Source organism: Asparagus officinalis, chromosome 7, assembly GCF_001876935.1.
Source record: "Asparagus officinalis chromosome 7, Aspof.V1, whole genome shotgun sequence".
In the NCBI taxonomy this organism is placed as follows: Eukaryota; Viridiplantae; Streptophyta; class Magnoliopsida; order Asparagales; family Asparagaceae; genus Asparagus; species Asparagus officinalis.
The window spans coordinates 80,132,217-80,147,442 of NC_033800.1; positions in this window are offsets into that span (position 1 = coordinate 80,132,217).

Sequence of the window (15,226 nt, forward strand, 5' to 3'; positions counted from 1 at the left end):
CGGAACATGGGGAGTCGAGCACTCCCTTCCAATTCAATGTCATGGCACAGTTGGCTAACATACCGGCCAGAATCACTCTATATGAGCTCCTGAGGTTGTCCAAAACTACCAAAGAAGCCCTGATCGAAGCCTTAAAGAACACCGAGAGCTTCATCACCCAAGTCACCCCAATTCCTGAAACTTATGAAGATCAGACTTGTCGGCAATGTCTGCAAACTGCAAGAAGTTTACCCTGCATATCGTTTACTCAAGAAGATATGCAAGTTAAACATGAACACGACAGGCCTTTGTACTATACGGGGTATATCGGATCTTCCGAAATCAGTCGTGTCCAGGTTGACCCGGGTTCCGCACTCAGCATCATGCCCTATAGAGTCATGCAGGTCTTAGGGATTCCTATGCATCGGCTGCACACCACCCAGACTACTATCTTCGGGTTCAATGCAAATAGCACCCGACCCCTGGGAAAGATCAAACTCAGATGTCAGATCGGAGATCTTAAGTCTGAAGTAGCATGCTACATCATAGATGCGGACACATCCTACAATCTTTTGCTGGGACGACCGTGGATACATGCAAACCGCATTGTCCCATCCACTCTGCATCAAGTCATGAAATACGCCAATAACGAGGGCGAAGTTCGAACCCTGATTGCAGAAAAATACCCTTTCCGAGGAGTGGAGAACTTTCATACTGATTCCGTTTTCTACTCACTCCCTCTGCCTCAGAAAATGAGATCAGTAATTATCTGCGTCAAGATCATTCGTCCGGAACCTCTTCCTGGGAATCCGACGTCAGTGTCGGACCTTTCTTTAAAGGTTTGACTGTGAACATGGTTTCAACTAGTCACCCTGATGAAGATGCAGGGGGTGACGAAGAGTTAATTGAGTCGACTAACGATCCTTGGATCAAACGTCTTAACATCCTGTGGGATATGCGTTTCGAACAACGCGAACCACCCACTGAAGATAAGGTGATCCAGGTCAACATGGGAAATGAGTCTGACCCCAAGCCTATCTTTATAGCTGAAGACCTATCATCATCCGAGAAGGAAGACCTTATATCTCTCATCCGAGAATATATAGATGTCTTCGCTTGGAATTATGAAGATATGCCTGGTCTTGACCCGAAGGTGGCCATGCACCGTCTCAACATCGATCCGGATGTAAAACCCGTTAAACAACAACAACGCAGGTTTCGTCCAGAGATCATGGAATCAATTGAGTCAGAAGTTAAAAAGCTTATAGACTCAGGTTTTGTTAGGGAAGAACAACACCCTGACTGGGTGGCCAACATCGTCCCAGTTCCTAAGAAGAACGGTAAAGTCCGGATATGTATCGATTTCCGCGATCTCAATGCCGCCTGTCCGAAAGATGAATTCCCACTCCCCATCACGGATGTTATGATTGACAACACCTGCGGATATGAAAGGATGTCTTTCATGGACGGATTCTCTGGGTACAATCAGATAAAGATGCACCCGGACGACGAAAAACACACTGCTTTTAGAACACCACTGGGGGTGTATTGCTACACAGTGATGCCCTTCGGCCTGAAAAATGCAGGTGCAACTTATCAACGTGCAATGAACACGATCTTTCACGAACACTTACGAAAAAAGATTGAGTGCTACGTTGATGACATAGCGGTAAAGAGCCAATGCAAAGACGATCATCTTGCAGATCTGAAGACAATGTTCGAAATCATGCGAGCACATCAGCTGAAGATGAACCCGACAAAATCGTTCCTCGGAGTTTCAAGTGGAAAATTCCTGGGATTTATCGTTACCTCCAAGGGAATCTCTCTTGACCCAGAAAAAGTGCGTGCCATCCAAGACATGCCACCTCCGAAGAATCTCAAAGAGCTCAGAGGTTTGCAAGGCAGATTGGCCTACATTCGAAGATTTATATCAAATCTGTCAGGGCGCTGCCAACCTTTCTCTAAGCTTATGAAGAAAGGAATATCCTTTGTTTGGGATGCGGAATGTCAAAGAGCATTCGAGGAGATTAAGGAGTATCTTACTCAACCGCCGGTTCTTGTAGCCCCAATATCAGGAAAGCCATTCCTGTTGTACGTAAGGGCCATGGAACATTCTCTCGGAGCTTTGTTGGCCCAAAATAATGATCAGGGTCAAGAGCAAGCCATCTATTACCTAAGCAGGACTATGATGGGAGCCGAGCACCGATACAATCCAGTTGAAAAAGAATGTCTTGCTTTGGTATTCGCGGTTCAAAAGATGCGACATTACCTAGTTGGGCAAACAATTCATGTCATTTCTAAAGTGAATCCCTTAAGAGTTCTGATGACCAAACCATCATCTCTAAATTGCCGGCTTGCAAAATGGGCCATCCTCCTGTCACAATATGATATGCAATTCATGCCGCAAAAGGCAGTCAAGGGTCAAGCATTGGCAGACTTCTTAGCCGATCATCCAGTGACGGGAACATCAAAGTTGTATGAAGAATTGCCAGATGAAGTTGCTGAAACTTGCGTTACTCAAGAAACCACGCAGGTGTGGAAGTTGTTCTTCGACGGGGCATCCAGAGCGAATCCTCATGGAGCAATTACTGCAGGAGTGGGGGTAGTGCTCGTCTCCCCGAATGGTCACATAATACCAAGAGGATTTTCCCTAATCAAACCCTGCACCAACAATGTAGCTGAATATAATGCCCTATTGTTAGGAATGCAATTTGCGGAAGAACTTAATGTTCGGCGCCTCGAAGCTTACGGTGACTCCCAGCTCATCGTTAATCAAATCCGGGGAGAATACGAAGTACGCCATGAAGATTTGATCCCGTACTACTTCGCAGTGCTAGAGCAAGCTAAGAAGTTCGAGGGCTTCTTTATTGAGTACATCCCGCGAGCTCAGAATGCTTATGCAGATGCATTAGCCTCTTTAGCAACCTCATTAGCATTACCCCCAGGGGCTGAGACTACTATCTCAGTCGCAGGACGCGAGTTATACTGTTTCAAGATTCCTACAGAGGAAAGCTCAGATGAGACATCGATAGGAGAAGTCTGCACAACCTCGATGGAATTAGAAGCTAGAGATTGGCGATTCCCGTACATCGATTATGCTATATACGGAATTTTGCCCGATGACCACAAGGAAGCGGCCACTATCAAACGGAAGGCCCTCCAATTCTATTACGATGCAGTTTCTCAAACCCTGTATCGTAGATCACATGATGGAATTTTGCTTCGATGTCTCTCCCGGAAGGAGGCAAAAGAAGCTCTTAAGGAAGCTCATGACGGAATGTGCGGAGCTCATCAGCCTGGAGCTAAGTTAGGCGATCGTCTTCGACGAATTGGTTATTATTGGCCGAAGATGTTCGCAGACGCGGTGGACTACGCCAGACATTGCCACGAATGTCAAATTCATGGCGATTTTATCCACCAAGCGCCGGGTAATCTACATCCTACATCTGCAACTTGGCCATTTGAAATGTGGGGCATGGATATTGTGGGACCAATCTCTCCTCCAACTTCTAAAGGACACCGGTTCATTTTGGCCGTAACCGATTATTTCTCTAAGTGGGCAGAGGCAATCCCGCTAAAAGAAGTCAAGACAAAGAACGTGATCAAGTTCATTAAACATCATGTCGTATATCGCTTTGGAGTCCCGAGACGAATAGTTCACGACAACGGGACACAATTCGTTAGCTTTGGATTTCAGAGATTCTGTGATAAATTTCGCATCCAAAGTGTCGCATCCACGGCATATTATCCACCGGCAAATGGTCTCGCAGAGGCTTTTAACAAAACTATCGTGAAGCTCCTCAAAAAGTTCGTTTCTAAGAGCCGACGAGATTGGGACGAAAGACTCGGTGAATGTTTGTGGGCCTACCGCACAACAGTAAGGACCCCTACAAGAGCTACGCCGTTTTCTTTGGTATATGGCTGCGAGGCCGTACTGCCATTAGAAATTCAAATTCCTTCTTTAAGAGTCGCTATCGCAACCGGACTAACAGAGGAAGAGAAGCACGAGCGACGTTTGCAAGAACTGGAAGCTTTAGATGACAAACGACTTCAGGCTCAACAACAGATTGAATTATATCAAGCCCGCATCTCTAAAGCCTACAACAAAAAGGTCAGAGAGCGGATTTTTAAGAAAGGCGATTTAGTTCTGGCTAATCGACGACCCATGGTAATGACTCATAAAACCAAAGGGAAATTTAATCCCAAATGGGAAGGACCCTTTGTCGTGGAGACAGTCTATTCCAACGGAGCTTATCGTCTCATCAACAAGAAAGGCGACAGACTTATGATGCCAATTAATGGAAAATTTCTCAAGCAATACTACCCGTAAGATACAAGTTTCTTGAGCTTAGCTGGGGGTTGCTCATCAAATGTTTGTCTGAACAAATAAGTTCTCCTACTTTGTATGTCGTCAAGTTAACACTACACCTCTGACGATTTAAAATGCATTATAATAAAAGAATTTTCCAAAGTCTTTCAAATAACTATCAGCATAATCTGTTTGGTGAAAAAGTCCTATTTTCGACCGCGTCCGGTCCTTTTAAACGCAAGTCCTTTGACTGCGTTCAGTCCTCTTGAACGCAAGTCCTTTGACTGTGTTCAGTCCTCCTGAACGCAAGACCTATGGCTGCGTTCAAAACAAGTCTATGGCTGTGTTCAAAACAAGTCTACAACTGCGTTCAAGTTCTACAGCTGCAGAACCTGACACTGCGTTCGCACCAACGAACGCACAACATGATCACTTCAACTTCAAGAAGATGTCCTCAATGGGCCCGCGTTCAGATCATACAAAAAGGAATAATTTACAGAAGTTCCAACATCACAACAAGACCGCAACGTCCCAGACAAACACAGAAAAATGCAAGAAAAACAGCAGCAATTCATTTCATGCAGATAATAAGTGTTTGAGGAAGTAGCATAGAGTTATTACAAAATCAAAAGTAAGAGTTGCTAGGGTTTAAAGTAAAGAGAAACTCATAAGATGAGCCCTTGTATTCGATATGGATTTTTCGTGCTTCGCCAGCACCTCTTCTCTAATTCTCTTATGAAGCTCAGCATCAGAAACTGCAGCAGCAGCAGAGGCCTCCTGTTTTAACACTTTGACAGCCTCCTTCTCAGCCTGAACTTCTGATGCGAGAGTGGCATCCTCAAGGCTGAACTCTTCCTGAGTTATCTCCCCTGCATTCAGTCTGGCCTTGGCTTGGCGACGTTGCTTCTGCAAGTTCCAGATACGAGCCTTCTTCTCTGAAATATCTAGAACTCGGACCCTATCAGCAATCCCCTCCTTCAGCATAGCGTCGCCGATGGCCCATTGGATTTTAGACTCCAAGTCTGTGTGCTGCAACTCCTCTAGATAACGAGCGGCCCCCGAGTATCGATATATCGTCTCGTCAAAGCACTTAGCGTAGAAGGGATTGACTTCCGCAAGAGCTTTCAACCCTTCCACAATAGGCGCTCGAAACTCAGAGAAAGAGCCCCACCCGTGCATTACAATGCAGAAAGCTTGCCTCACCAAGTTTTCTAAACGTCTGGAAAGAAAAAGAACAGAATGGGGAAACAGACGAACCTTCTCATCACACACCCGCTCGAAGTCCTCGTGCGGGAAGATCACAGAGATGGGTGGAATAAGAGGTTCTCATCACACACCCGCTCGAAGTCCTCGTGCGGGAAGATCACAGAGATGGGTGGAATAAGAGGGGCGTCTTCTTGAGATGATCTTTCTCCTTCATCATCAGATACAACAATGGGCTCAGCAGCAGAAGCCCCACCTGGCATATGAGCCAAAGCAAAGTTAATAAAATAGATGGAGGCAAACGCAGTAAATCTAAACATGCGTCAGGATCAGCCTGAACGCAAGGAAGTTAAACCTGCGCTCAAAAAGCTATGAACGCAGGGCTTCTGCCTGCATTCCAGATTAAGAGATTAATCCCTTCATCTTATCAATAAACATGGAAGCCTTCTTCCACATTCAAGATCAAAGAACACATGAACAGTTGTTCGTATCTAAGACAAACAATTGTTATCAATAAACACATGAACTTTTCCATGTGTTCAACAAGGAGAGTTCAACAATGGACACAAGAACTTCTCTTGTCATCCAAGATCAAAGAGATGAACAGTCTTTGGTTAAGAAGCATACAAGTTCTTCTCAAGATTGAGGAGACGAATTTTATTCGTCATCATCAACCAGAATTCGTCTTCAGAATGTCAAGAAAACCCATTGACGAAGAATACTTAAAACAAAGAAGACAGGGATACTCACTTCGATGTCCAGGCGTCGGAGGCGTCGACGACGGTCCGGAGGCGGACCCAGAAGCACCCTTCGACGACGGGAGAATGTCCGCCATCTGTTCGTGAGATCTCTTGGGAGCCATGGCCAGATGACGAAATCAGATCGTGGAAGAAATAACGAGAAGAAACTCGTTTGGGAGTTCAAGAAAGAAGCTTAAACGTTAAAGCCTCTTGACATGACTAATCAACCCAATTTATAAATAATTTATGACGGTGCAGAGTCCCAAGACTCCCGCTTAAAGGAGATCTCTTCGTCATCATTACAGCCGTTTGGGCTTCTGATAAGACGCAAGACAAAGCCTTGCGTTTGGAAAACGTATAGTGGAAGCCAAACGCAATAGTCTAGAGGTGCGTTCAAGTACACAATATCCACAATTCAATTTGAAGGCCCCAAACGCAGGGGGTGATCCTGTTCCTCTGAACCCCTACAGCTGCAATTGGGATTCTGTTACACGATAACAATTATCGCAACACTTCTAACTTATCGACTCTCGTCAATAGAGCGATAAGTCCTCAAAGTTGCCCTGAACGCAACACTTCTACCTTATCGACTCTCGTCAATAGAGCGATAAGTCCTCAAAGTTGCTCCAAACGCAACACTTCTAACTTATCGATTCTCGTCAATAGAGCGATAAGTCCTCAAAGTTGTCCTGAACGCAACACTTCTACCTTATCGACTCTCGTCAATAGAGCGATAAGTCCTCAAAGTTGCTCCAATCGCAACACTTCTAACTTATCGACTCTCGTCAATAGAGCGATAAGTCCTCAAAGTTGCTCCAAACGCAACACTTCTAACTTATCGATTCTCGTCAATAGAGCGATAAGTCCTCAAAGTTGCTCCAAACGCAACACTTCTAACTTATCGATTCTCGTCAATAGAGCGATAAGTCCTCAAAGTTGCTCCAATCGCAACACTTCTAACTTATCGACTCTCGTCAATAGAGCGATAAGTCCTCAAAGTTGCTCCAATCGCAACACTCCTAATTTATCGACTCTCGTCAATAGAGCGATAGGTCTCCAAAGTTGCTCCAAACGCAACACTTCTAACTTATCGACTCTCGTCAATAGAGCGATAAGTCCTCAAAGTTGCTCCAATCGCAACACTTCTAACTTATCGACTCTCGTCAATAGAGTGATAAGTCCTCAAAGTTGCACTTCTACCTTATCGACTCTCGTCAATAGAGCGATAAGTCCTCAAAGTTGCCCTGAACGCAACACTTCTACCTTATCGACTCTCGTCAATAGAGCGATAAGTCCTCAAAGTTGCCCTGAACGCAACACTTCTACCTTATCGACTCTCGTCAATAGAGCGATAAGTCCTCAAAGTTGCCCTGAACGCAACACTTCTACCTTATCGACTCTCGTCAATAGAGCGATAAGTCCTCAAAGTTGCCCTGAACGCAACACTTCTACCTTATCGACTCTCGTCAATAGAGCGATAAGTCCTCAAAGTTGCCCTGAACGCAACACTTCTACCTTATCGACTCTCGTCAATAGAGCGATAAGTCCTCAAAGTTGCCCTGAACGCAACACTTCTACCTTATCGACTCTCGTCAATAGAGCGATAAGTCCTCAAAGTTGCCCTGAACGCAACACTTCTACCTTATCGACTCTCGTCAATAGAGCGATAAGTCCTCAAAGTTGCTCCAATCGCAACACTTCTAGTTTATCGACTCTCGTCAATAGAGCGATAAGTCCTCAAAGTTGCTCCAATCGCAACACCTTCCACTCGTCGACTCTTAACAATAGAGCGACGGGACCACAAAGTGTGCCACGTTAATACTGTATTCCTGGCATTTACATTATTCTTCCAGTATTTAAGGCAAAAGCATAATACAAGAGGAATAAATAGTTGTTGTCGCAATATCAAATTGGTATTTCATTGTTCCATGTCAAAACATGATATGAAAAAGAAACAATAAAAAGCCAAACGGCAACACTACCTTTATTTAAAGGAAAACAAGGTGACCTAAGATAAGTGTTGTTCCTACCAAAAGAACGATACGAAAACAGGCTCATCAATTCATCAGATCAAATGAAGTTAGCTGAGACTTAATGTCAGAAAGTTTTTCTTCATGGTCGGCCCGAACCAGCATCTCGGCCCGTTTCCGAAGCTCGTCCTCACTAGACAGCATGGCAGATACCTCCTTCTTAGCCTCTTCCAGAGCACCAGCCTTGGCACGGTAATTCACCAGGGAAGCAGCACTTTTGACGTTGAGCTCAGTGACAATAGATTCTTCTCGTTTGAATTGAGCCTTCATCCTAGTCAACTCCACTTCAGCGGCAGCGATCTTCTCTCGCAAATTCTCCAGAGAAGTATTCGAAAGTGTCAGCTCAACTTGTTTTTGAGCATGTAGCTGTTGCAGTTGTTCAACCTCAACCTCTTCCTCAGCTATATGACGTTGAGCGGCTTCATACTTATTGAGTTCTTCGGCTCGAATCTTCTCAAAAGTAGATGCAATTTGCGCTTGGATATCAGCGCGACCCAAAGCCTCCAAGAATCTGAGTTGTCCCTCTAGACGTGAGATAGCTTCAGAGCAGCGCTGAACGACGTCGACGTCACCTACAAGCTTGAGGTTGTTCAAACTATTCGTGAGCATGGGTTTGAAGGTATCAAAAGTATCTCGTCCGGCTAGCACAACCTCAATTATTTTCTTGGTAAGCCCTCTCAAGTAGTCAAGGGAAATCTTGACAAAATCTGGTACGTCTGCGGGGCTCGAAACAGCAATAGGCGACGGTACAGAAACTTCTGAAGATGCTAAGCCAAGTAAAAGACCAGCAGGCGATTTCGGTGTAGTAGCTTGTGAAGGAGTGCCGATATCCAGCTGAGATGGACTCGATTGCAAAGCCATCAGTTCCCCCATTTGAGATGACCTTGGAACGTCTACCACTTCGGTAGAGGCTAGAGAAATTGTCAGTAAAGTCGTCGGTGGAAGAGCCGTTGTGGAGGTCTCCAAACGAGGTGGCTCTGACACCTGAGCTGGTGGTGGTATAAGCTGTTGCGTCGAAGGAGGGGTGACAGTACTCGCTTCATGTATCATAGGATCTGTATAAGAAATCTATTTAAATACAGAGAAGAGATTAGCTGAGCTGAAACAAACGGCACTTACCATCGAGGGGTAGGGGAATGTAGGCTGACGCTTTGTCGGAAAAGGATGATGGTGGGATATACCAGTCTTCTGGATCATCGCTGTCATCACCCAAGTTGTCATCATTTTCATCACCTCCACCTTGGTCTCCATCATCATTCATATCATCATCACCCCCACCTTGGTCACCCTCATCATTCATATCATCATCGCCGTCGCTATGATCCATGGGCTCATCCTCGCCTACGGAAGAAAATGCTGATGCATCTTCGGTGATTGTAGGCTTTGCTATGATCCCAGTGGTAGGGCTAAGCTGTGAATCGCCTACAATTGGCAATAACACAGAGGTGGAAGGAGACTTGTCTGTTGCTGGGTCTTGCTGGGCAGTCACAATAGGTTCGGGGACAGGAGGTATATCTTCTACCACGTGAGAAGTAGTGGAGGCAGTATCATGAAGCGTGCCTTCGGGGACAAACTCCGCACCCCCTGCAAAAGATTCATCTCCATGCTCTTCTTCATGCAATGAACGAGCAGAAGGATCATGGCCTCCTAAAGCAGGACTAACTGTGGGGAGAGTAGGCTGAGGCGAGAGTTCCAGAGCAGTCGATTCTTGTTCTTCTTCTTCAGAACGCCATGTTTTCTGAGCGTCCGACATAAGTTTGGAAGCAGGGGGTTCAAGCGTTAACTTCCGACGAGCTCTTTTGTCATACTTGGCTTCTTCGACCGCCCCCAGCGCCCTTTTGCCCGTAGCACTCTGACTCCGGGTCAGAACTCTTGAAGGTTGTACCTTGTGGGTATCCGGTATCCTGATCTCTTCCTGAGCTCGCTCTGGTGACTGTTGCCGTTCACCCTCCGTAATCGACTTTTCATATGACAAATATTCATTGGCACCCCGGGCACGGAACCGCTTAGCACTCTTCTTTGAAGCATACCATTTGCGGATGTCTCTTAAGCAGGAGGTATTCATGTGGTAAGCTGAAATCTGAGAAGCGGCCTGGTACCATGTACAGAAGCTCAAAGAAGTACGAGCATTGGGCGTCTTATGTGGTAGTCGGAATTTTGCTCCGGTACAACCAGCTACTGAGTAGTACCAAGCTCTTGCTCCTTCATACACATTACCTGTGTATGCAAGAGTAGGGTTTGGGTTCCCAACATAGAGCTGATCATAGCCAAATTGCCGAGAAAAACGATAAGGTTGATACGGTTCAATGAAACACTTCCTTCCTTGTCGAAAAATAAGATAGCCCGGACGAATGTTTATGAGCCACCAAAAGGCACCCCTGCTAAGCATGGTGAAAGAATTCGGTCCCGGAGTGTCTTGATGAAGTTCTCCATACGCGCCGCCCTCGAAAGCGGGAAACTTGCAAACAATCTCGTAATTATAATCCCGTCTCAATATTTCACGGAATTTGACCTGATACCAACCGGCCCATTCAGAAGTTTCTAATTGCTGAACAAGAGGAGTTGAGGTGCCACTTGATTCAGGAGTCGTCATTATCGGAGGGCAATGCAACACAAGGTCGTCCATAAGCCAGTAGAACAGCAGGGTATAAAACTTCTACTGTAATAGCATCCACTGGCCTTGTGGGGACCACACAACGCTTTAACCAAAGAGTTAGAAAACCAGCAAATAAAGCCATGTCGGAGATTGGGACCTCTGCCTGATAGGTAGAACGGCGGGATACAAAACTTCTACTGTAATAGCATCCACTGGCCTTGTGGGGACCACACAACGCTTTAACCAAAGAGTTAGAAAACCAGCAAATAAAGCCATGTCGGAGATTGGGACCTCTGCCTGATAGTGGAAGCTTTCAAACGTGGTAAACGTCGGGAAGACATCCTCCTCTACCTCGCAAGTATAATGAGAAGTTGCGTCATTGATACGTTCCGTGATCTCCTCAAGGGTACTGGCCGTTAAACGAGTCACCTCAGCTTCTTTGTCCCACAGATTATGGAAAAGATACTCCGCCCATTGTCCTTGTTTCACGCCGCTTGCTCTTTTCCCAGTAATTTGCGCACATATCTGGAAATAGCACATCAATTCCCAGTAAGTGTCGTAGATTTCGGGAGCACCATTTTTCAGGATCTCTAATTCCCTGCTTCCGGGAACAAACTCCTCATAAGGCAATTCTCCAAAAGACAGTCCAGAAATCTCAAACATTTCGTGGAGAGCGAAGCCCAGTTCACCAACTGGAGTGAAAAAGGTGTCGGTGTGAGGGTTGTAGAATTCTAGCATAGTGAAGAGTCCGGTGTAATTCGGAGGAATGCCATATCGAGTGGCCATTATTGGAACTCTCAAATCCGAAATTCTCAAAGGTTCTTCTAGTTCCTCCAAGACGAAATTTATCATCCGGGCCCACCAGTCCGCATCACTGGAGTGAACCCAAGTAGGGGCCCTGGAAGAGTCCGCTGTAATTCGGAGGAATACCGTATCGAGTGGCTGTTATAGGAACTCTCAAATCCGAAATTCTCAAGGGTTCTTCTAGTTCCTCCAAGACGAAATTTATCATCCGGGCCCACCAGTCCGCATCACTGGAGTGAACCCAAGTAGGGGCCCTGAAATCTCGAGCAGGGAACTCTCCTTTGACAGAAATAAATGTTCTGATAAACACCTCCGCTAACTTAGCAGACTCTCCGACATGGTGCTCTTTTTGGAATAAACCTGGCTTCAAAGCCATGAAATTATTGAAACCAGCGGGATGAGTACCCCGATGAGTGATGTGCCCCGTAGCAACACCGCCTTGGTCTTGAACAAGTTCCCAATTCATCGACCGCGGAATAGAAGCACACTGATAATAAGAAATCGGCCACATCCGCTCCAAATTGGGAAGGAAAAGACGACGGTTGTTGACTACCTTCAGCCATTTGTAATTCCCCTCGGACATCCGCTTGGGGTCCATTTTTACAGAATCCCCGAATAGGAAGGACGGCTTCTTTAAAATCTCACGCTCTGCGGTTTCGAATTTGGCATTTGTAACCAAAGACCTGAGAGTCTCAGGAAAGTCTTGAGTGATGAGCTTCGACCGTTCTTTGTGGGTGTTCTGAAACACTGGATATTCAAAGGCGAAGCTGAAGATTGTATTCTTCTCCGCACCTCCCGCATGACCGAAGTAGTGGTTGAAAGAAAGAGGCTCTTTGGAGTAGCATACTGCAAATAGAAAAATTAGTCATAAGAAGTCTAACTCAAGAATACAAGGTTCAAACCTGCGTTCGGGGTCTTGAACGCAGGGTCTCAACCTGCATCCAAAATTCTAAACACAAGGTTCAGACCTGCGTCCAAAATTTTTTAAACGCAGGGTCTGAACCTACGTTGAAATTTCAGGAACGATGGAGCTAGCCATACGTTTAATTGGTAAACACTGAGAATTATCTCTCGAGTTTAAAGATGGAATACGGATCGCCAATCAAGGGTCGAAAATGAGAGATCTGTCAAATCGACTTCCAATGGGTCAATCTTACCATTGGTTGAAGGAACTAGCGACGAAGGCGTGAGAACTTGATCATCCCCGGAGGCTCTAGCCAAAGAAACATCCGGAGCTTGGGCGGTCTTCGATTTGGAGGCCATTTTCTTCTTGGGTCCCATGGCAACCGTGGAGTGGAAGACGAAGATGGGCGGAATATTCAGGAACGGACCCTTTCTTCCGTTGATACCTGAAACGTGATTCTCGCGTTTTCAAATAAAAGGGAGGGGGGGTTTTCAACTCCCAAACGCACCCTCATGATCAAACAGTCGAACGCATGATTTAGACGTGCGTTCTGATGGCCGAATTCAGCCTACCACATAAATAACTCCTTCAAAGGGGTAAATATTCGAAGTAATAATCAGACGGCCGAGATCATTTTACCTCAGACGAGCTGATCAAGAAGATTCTTCCGAAGCTGTCTCCCTGACTAAGCTGGGGATGAAAGTCTGTTCATACAAGCTGAAGTCTAAAGCCATTGTTGATGAATCAAACAAGAAGGAGGATGTCGACAAAATTTGCCCAAAGCCCCGAGATGCTCTACTCAGTCTACAATGGAATACATTTAATCAGCAAAGTTTTGGGATCCAAAGTATTCCGAAAATTCGTCCCAGTCAACCGCGAACTTTCGAAAACTTTGGAGGGGGTTCTGTAGGCTGTCTAAAAATCACAATGGATAGCTGAGTCTCCATCGAACACTGATGATGGAAGTTACAATCTGACGACTTCCAGAAGGCTACAATTCGAAGATTTTCACATGTCAAAGAGTTAAAGCAAAGATTACAAAACGACAGTCTTTAGCAATACTCTGACAGAAAGGATTACAAATCGACGATCTCTTCAAACCAAGACGTGGAAGTCCTCCCCGCGTACCATCATCAAGACACTACACCGATTCAATCACCTACGCCGCTTCAACAGCTATAAACACGAATGCAGCTTCTTATGTGAGATGATTGATCTTGATGGCTGCGACAACAACATGACTAATATTATATTAGCAACCATTAGAGGTGCTGATGAGCAGTGTAATGATATTCGACACACTCAGTGGAGATCATGACCTGCAGTTGATAGAGCGTTATTGAGATGCCTCAATTGTCACAAATGGCCTGAATAAGACCTTCTTTACTGGTCTTTGGTGTCATCCATATATAAAGACAGAGAAATCTAAATACTACAACAATCAACAGCTCGAACGCAGCTCCAATCGCTGCCAAGTACAGCTCGAACGCAGCTCCAATCGCTGCCAAGCACAGCTCGAACGCAGCTCCAATCGCTGCCAAGCACAGCTCGAACGCAGCTCCAATCGCTGCCAAGCACAGCTCGAACGCAGCTCCATCGCTGCCCAACGCAGCTTATCAATCGCTGCCCAACGCAGCTTATCAACCGCTGCCGATGCAACTCATCCATCACTGCCCAACGCAGCCCGTCAGTCGCTGCCAAACGCAGCTCAATCACCGCCAGAACGCAGGTCAAGGTTCTGACTCATTCAAACGTGATCGTAACAACTTCGAAGCTGTTCTTCACCCACGATTTGAGGAGTGGCTTTAGTGGGTTGTTACACCCGACTAATGGGGTAACTAAACCCCCATTTAGGCGCGGATTATGGGGGCAGTTACACCCCTAACCCCCCTATAAATAGCAACAAACTCAACAGAGTTAAAGAGGGGATTTTTTGATAATCAGATCAAGGGGTGGATTTTCGTGGAGAAGATCTTTCGATCAGATCTTCCAGAATCAGAAAAAGGAGGATTGACTCCTTACACAGTCTGGGAAATCAACAGACGGAGGAACTCTAAGCAATCGGTATTTAGTTTATTAACCGAATTATTTTCGGTTCCAACAACTCTATCATTAGAGTTTGTTACTTGTTCTGAATCCCAAAACTCGTCAAGAGTTATCAACCAGACAAGGCAGTTGTTCCAGTGAGTATAGATATTCGGATCGTCAACGAGAAGCAAACTCGACGCAAACAATCGAGGGAGGCATCTCATCGCTACCAAGAAGAACCCAGAATTAAACAAAGGAGAGAATCCCGATCATTCTCTTCTCTTTTGTAATCAGGAAATCCAATTGTAACTGAGATTAAAGGAATACAAATCAATTTTTTTTTATTTCTTTTACTGCAAATTTTTCCACAAACACATGATCATTAGGGTTATTCATAATTTTATTTATATATGAGAAATTTAAGTGATGTACTAAATATATATTTTCTGCAGAAAATTATAGCACTTGTATAATCTTTAACTAATATTTTAATATAGTAAACAAATTCCAAATTTAACCAAACTAGTGGTTATTCATAATTTTATTTATATATGAGAAATTTAAGTGATGTACTAAATATATATTTTCTGCAGAAAATTATAGCACTTGTATAATCTTTAACTAATATTTTAA